Genomic DNA, 6,636 nt, shown 5'->3' with positions numbered 1-6,636 from the left:
TACTTTAGGCTTCATGGTTTCCCTGAAGATTTTGAATTCACCAAATCAAAAGAGTATGGACACAATATCAGAGGAAATGCTGCTATAGGAAATGAAGAAACTGAGGACATGAACTTCACACCTGCTATTCAGCCAACCCAATTCACCCCTAACCAGGGAAATCAATTTAGCAAGGAGCAGTGTAATGAGATAGTCCAGCAGGTGCTAAAAGAAATGAAGCTCAGTCACTCCAATTCATCAGGTTCAGCTCTCAATGCCAGTGCCATGGCTGGTACTATTCTAAAATACACAGGTTCATGCTTTGCAGTATATAACACTAGCACCTGGATCATTGATTCAGGGGCTTCAAAACATATGTGTTTCAATCCTAACTCTTTCCTAACTCTTAAACCCCTGCCTGCACCACTGAATATAAGTTTGCCCAATTCCTTTAGAATTTCTGTCACACATATAGGGAGTGTCTCTGTTCTTCCTAATCTCACCTTAAATAATGTCTTGCTTGTCCCAGAATTTAAATACAACTTGTTGTCTGTTCATAGATTGTGTGTACAACTTCAATGTGATCTTTTATTCACTCTTACTGGATGTGTGTTACAGGACCTTTCCCTGAAGAAGGAACAAGTTTTTGGTGAAGTAGGGGATGGACTCTATCTACTCAAGCCTACTAAATTAGAGCCAAGCCAAGTCAAGGAAGTCCTTTCTATTCAAAAAGGAAGAAATTCCATAGTTCCTAGGGAAATAGTTTCAATTTCAAAAGGAGTACACTCCAAAATTGTCCCTAGTTCTACTTTAGTTTCTAATTCAGAATGTAATATTACTTCTATTGGTATGTCTGCAAGTGCTATTCCTAATGTAAGCTTATGGCACATCAGACTAGGGCACCTACCCTTTTCAGTAATGAGAAATTTAAATTTCATTCAGTTTCCTTCTTGTTCAGATTATGTGTGTCCTATATGTCCTCAAGCTAGACAAAGTAGACTACCTTTCCCATTGAGTTTCATCAAAACACATAGAGTATTTGAATTGATCCACATTGACACTTGGGGTCCCTTTAAGGCAGCTACCTATAATGGTTATTCTTATTTTTTAACCATAGTGGATGACTATAGCAAGGGGACATGGACTTTTCTTCTAAAAACTAAATCTAATGCATTTCCAGTTCTTAAGGATTTCTTATCAATTGTAGAGAGACAATTTGAAGTAAAGGTTAAGAGGATAAGATCATATAATGCCTTAGAGCTTGGAAAAGGATCACAAGAGGCTTCTTATCTTAATTCAGCAGGGATTATTCATGAGACATCTTGTGTTGCTACCCCTCAACAAAATGGAATTGTTGAGAGGAAGCATAGACATCTTTTGGAAGTGGCAAGAGGACTATATTTCCAGTCTAAAGTTCCTATTGAATACTGGGGTGAGTGTATACTCACTGCCACTCACATCATTAACAGGTTACCTACTAAGGTCTTGAAGAACAAATCACCATATCAAGTTCTTTTCAGAAAATCACCATCCTACAACAATTTTAGGTGTTTTGGGTGTTTATGTTTTGTTTCCAGTCTAACACAATCCAGAGACAAATTCCAACCTAGAGCTAAAACCTGTGTTTTCTTGGGATATTCTCAGACTAAAAAAGGGTATAAGGTTCTGGACATGGAAACTAGAAAAGTGTTTGTTTCTAGAGATGTAAAGTTTCATGAAGAACACTACTTTTTTGCCAAAACCCCTAATTCAGATCCTACCCTTTTTCCACCATTTGACCTTGCTATTGAATCTGCTCAACCTATCTCTATCTCATCACCCTTTCCACCAGCTGACACACTTCCTCCCTCACCCAGACACTCACCTAACACTCCCAGAATTTCCTCAGGTTCACCATTTACTTCTCACTTCTCTCCTCATAATGTACTCTCTGTTTCCCCTAATGTTATTCTTAACCTTCTACAAACCAGTGCAGAAATCCTTCCTATTCCCACTAGACAATCAACCAGAATTAAACAGACACCAGCTTACCTTCAAGACTTCGTATGCAACAGCATCCACTTAACTGATGTTATAAGCTCTTGCTTTATTCATCCCACAACACCAACCCTTTTCTCCTTTGCATCTCTATCACTCTCCAACTAGGCTCTTCTCCAATCCTTTTCACAAATTTCAGAGCCTACTAGTTATGCTGAGGCAAGCAAACACCCAGGTTGGATCAAGGCAATGGAAGCTGAAATTCAAGCCCTACAAGAGAACAACACATGGTCAGTAATTGAGTTACCTGCAGGGAAGAAACCTTTGCCATGTAAATGGGTATTTAAATTCAAACATAAACCAGATGGATCCATAGAGAGACTAAAAGCCAGGCTGGTCGTAAGAGGGGATATTCAACAAGAGGGAATAGACTTTACTGAAACTTTTTCCCCAGTGGTCAAAATGACTACTATTCGATGTCTACTCACAGTTGCTATAAAGAAGGGATGGAAAGTCTCCCAACTTGATGTCAATAATGCCTTTTTACATGGTGAATTACAAGAGGAGGTCTTTATGAGGTTCCCAGCGGGGCTGGAACCTCCTTCACCAAGGCATGTTTGTCTCCTAAAGAAGTCTTTGTATGGTCTTAAGCAAGCATCTCGACAGTGGTATGCTAGGCTTGCGGGAGCTTTGAGTTTCAAAGGATACACTAGTTCTTTAAATGACTACTCTTTGTTTTTCAAGACTACTGGTGATCTCATTTCCATTATCGCAGTCTATGTGGATGACAATCACAGTGATGCTGTTTCAGAAATTCTCGATGTCACTAATTTTCTTAATACATAATTCAAAGTCAAGATGTTGGGTGATATAAACTATTTTCTGGGCATGGAAATAATCAGGGAAGACTCAGGTTTCATCATAAGTCAAAGGCAATTTACTGTGGATCTTCTTATGGAATTTGACTGCACTGGATCAAGTGTGTCCTCACCTCTTGACCCTTATATGAAATTGTAAGCTGATAATGGGCCTTTGTTGGATAATCCCACAGAGTATAGGCATTTAGTTGGCAAATTAAATTATTTGACTAATACTAGACCTGATCTATCCTATGCAGTTTTATGTCTTAGTCAATACATGCAAAGGCCTTGTCTTTCACATTTCTCAGCTGCTCAGAGGGTCCTTCGTTATCTTAGGGAAGATCCAGGCCAAGGTATTCTTTTATCATCTACACCCTCTTTTGATCTACTAGCCTTTTGCGATGCAGACTGGGCTGCTTGCAAGGACGGTAGAAGATCAGTAAGTGGTTTTTTCATTACACTAGGTGGTGCTCCTATTTCGTGGAAATCAAAGAAATAGATGTCCATTTCCCTCTCATCTGCCGAAGCAGAGTATAGATCGATGAGACGAGTTACAGCGGAGCTTACCTGGTTAGTGCGACTTCTGGATGATCTCTCCACTCCTCCTTCACTTCCAAGTCCCCTTCATTCAGATAGCCAGGCCGTCATCCATATCGCTCGCAATCCCGTCTTCCACGAACGCACGAAACACGTTGACTTGGATTGTCATTTCGTGCATCAACAATTTCTCTCAGGTCTGATTTCGCTCCATTTTGTTCCTTCTCACCATCAGCTGGCAGATCTGTTTACCAAGCCTCTCTCTGGGGCTTCTCATCGTGAAATAATGGACAAGTTGGGTGTTATGACCCTTCCCCCCAACTTGAGGGGGGATGTTGGCAAGAAGCCATCTCCGATCGCCATTGATGAAATCGATGAAGCTAAGAAGCCTTGAAAGAGAAGATAAAGTGCAGACTAGACGAGGCTCCATTATTTGTTTTGTTCAAATGGATATAATGGGCTGATGAATTTTGTTGTGGACTCTATTATTTGATTTGGGCCAATGATTCAACACAGCCCAAATTCTGCTCTCAGCCCAATTTCTATGACATCAGCCCAACACCAAACAATACCTGAAGATGTCATTTTCAGCATTGTACAAGGAATATTCTAGGATGTGTATGTATACAAAAAGTTTGTTACACAAAATATGTAATTGCATTTTAGTCCATAGATAGTTTAGATATTACTAGTTTTCTATTTTCTATTTCTTGAAGAAGAATCCTCAGCTACTTGTATATATATGAGGCATTGATCAATAAAAGAGATACACAGAAAATTCCCAAAATTTCATACATTTTATCTTGTTTTTCTAACAGGCGCAAACTTGCAGAAATATTCATTATTGTATGCTCTGCAAAGTTTTCTTAAATGTCAATAAGGGCTACCTATGCTAAATAATTGACATCAATATATCTTTTTTAGACAGGATAAAGTTTAGTGAACCTCAACATATTAGTTTGTCGTAAGAATGTTTAATTTTGGTGGAGTTTGGTCTTGGATAGGATAATGACATGCTTTCTGCTATTGTCAAGCTCCAAATTTAGTGGCGCGTGATCAGCACGCCACTAACTAATTAACCTCTATCGAGTGAATCATCTAATTAACATGTATAAAGCTGAAAATCTATCATTTTTAAACATTCATGTTGAAAATGCTAAATATATCTATTAATGTCCCGACTGAGAAATAGACGATCAACATGTACTACATAGCCAAATTATAATTGAAAACTCATCAAGTCTGGATAAGTCATGAGCTAACAAGAGTAACAAAAAGTACGTGCTGCTACTATAATGGAGTATTCAGGGTATTTGAACTAAGAATTAAACTTAAAGCATAAAATAAATAGTTCATACCAGAGAATAAAGCGGGCTCACCATTGACTATGGAGAAGGATGCAGATGCTATAACTTGTGATATCGGACTCTGAGGATCTGTCTCTGCAATCAAAAAGTATGATCAAAGAACATTTTAAGCCTTTAGCTATCCCAGAAAAGTGTGACATTTAGAGCCCGTTTGGATTGACTTAGAGCCCGTTTGGATTGGCTTACAGCTTAAAGCTGTTTGCAGCTTATAAGCTGAAAAAAATAAGTTGGGGTAGTCCAACTTATTTTTTTTGGCTTATAAGCTGTTTTCAGCTTATAAGCTGCTTTAGATAAACTAAGTCAAATGGGTCCAATTATTTTTTTGAGCTTATTTTAAGCATAAAAATGACTTTAAGCTGGCCAGCCAAACACTCAAAAAAGCTGAAAACAACTTATAAGCTAACTTATAAGCCAATCCAAACGGGCTCTTATAAGTTCCTTATAAGCTGTTTTCAGCTTTTTTGAGTGTTTGGCTGGCCAACTTAAAGTCATTTTGTGCTTAAAATAAGCTCAAAAAAATAATTGGGCTCATTTGACTTAGCTTATCTAAAGCAGCTTATAAGCCAAAAAAAATAAGTTAAACTACCCCAACTTATTTCTTTAGCTTATAAGCTGCAAACAGCTTATAGGCATAAGCCCATCCAAACAGGCTCATAAGGCACATTTTTCGACCTTCGCAATTAAACCGTCACGAATTGATTTTTTTTTATTTTTTTTGTAGTAACGCTTTTTCAAGGGGGACCTAAACTACCGTAACCTTTGCCTTAAAGGCCACGCTTTTAGTACCTCATATGGCAACGTTCTTTATATCCTAAAACTAAACTTTAAAGTGTGACTTTTGCTACCTTATAGGCCACACTTTGAAGTATCATGACTTCTAGAGCGACATTTGTAAAGTATAGTCGTTGTTAATATGTACATGCCACAGTTTTACAGCCAATAAGCAACACAATTGACTCCCTGTGGCCACACTTTTAAAGTGTGACGATGTTGTCTAGACTATAAAATATTTTTGTAAAATATTTATATGCCACAATTTCTGGTTGAAAATTATCTATTTTTTTTGTATATATCCTATAATCACATAATACAGTATTGTCCTATTTTGATGGTCTCAAGCAATAAATTAGCTAATAGATAACTCAAAAATAAAAACACAAATGCATATATTTGTAATATTTTTTTTAAAAACAACATATGTCTCAGACTAGTAATGAATTCTATAAAACCAAATATATCCAAACATTACAATTATGCAAAAAGTCTTTATCATTCACTTCAATAGATCAAAATGACTTGTGATCACCGTTTCAAGTTAGATCACCTGCATTTTCCTACATATTCAAAATAAAATTAAAAATTAGAAAGAAATCAATAAATAGTATTACGTATTCATATAGTATCATGAATAATACAACACCATGGATCGAAAGAATTCAACTTGACTGACTAGTATAGGCATCCATTGATTTTGTTACAATTGAATAAAGAGTGCACAAGTTACATTTTTAATTTTACACTTTTTTATAATGAAAGTGAATGAAAGAGAAGGCTTTTAACACAATTCATCAAGATCATTTGCCTTGCCTACTCACCTTTTTAGCTTTTATGCTCCAAATCTACCACTAACAATTAATGGCGTGCCAAGGGACAAATCTTGGTCCTAATAATTTAGGTCTACATAAGGCCCATGATACAACACCGAAAATATAATTCAATCACTACTAAAATAAAATAGAAATAATGACGGACGAATTCTGTAGCTAAACAGTGAATCCCGTTGCTAATTCTATTTAGTGACGAAGTTCGTAGCTAATTTCAATAGTTATAACGTGAATTAGTTCAAACTCACATGCTTTGTTTCTATTTGAGTTTGGTTCTGGACAACATTAGTAAGTCTCATAAACGACCTACTA

The sequence above is a fragment of the Lycium barbarum genome, chromosome 5 (genome assembly GCF_019175385.1).
Source record: "Lycium barbarum isolate Lr01 chromosome 5, ASM1917538v2, whole genome shotgun sequence".
NCBI lineage: Eukaryota > Viridiplantae > Streptophyta > Magnoliopsida > Solanales > Solanaceae > Lycium > Lycium barbarum.
The sequence above is the reverse complement of the archived record's forward strand: the minus strand, read 5'-3'. Positions refer to the sequence as shown.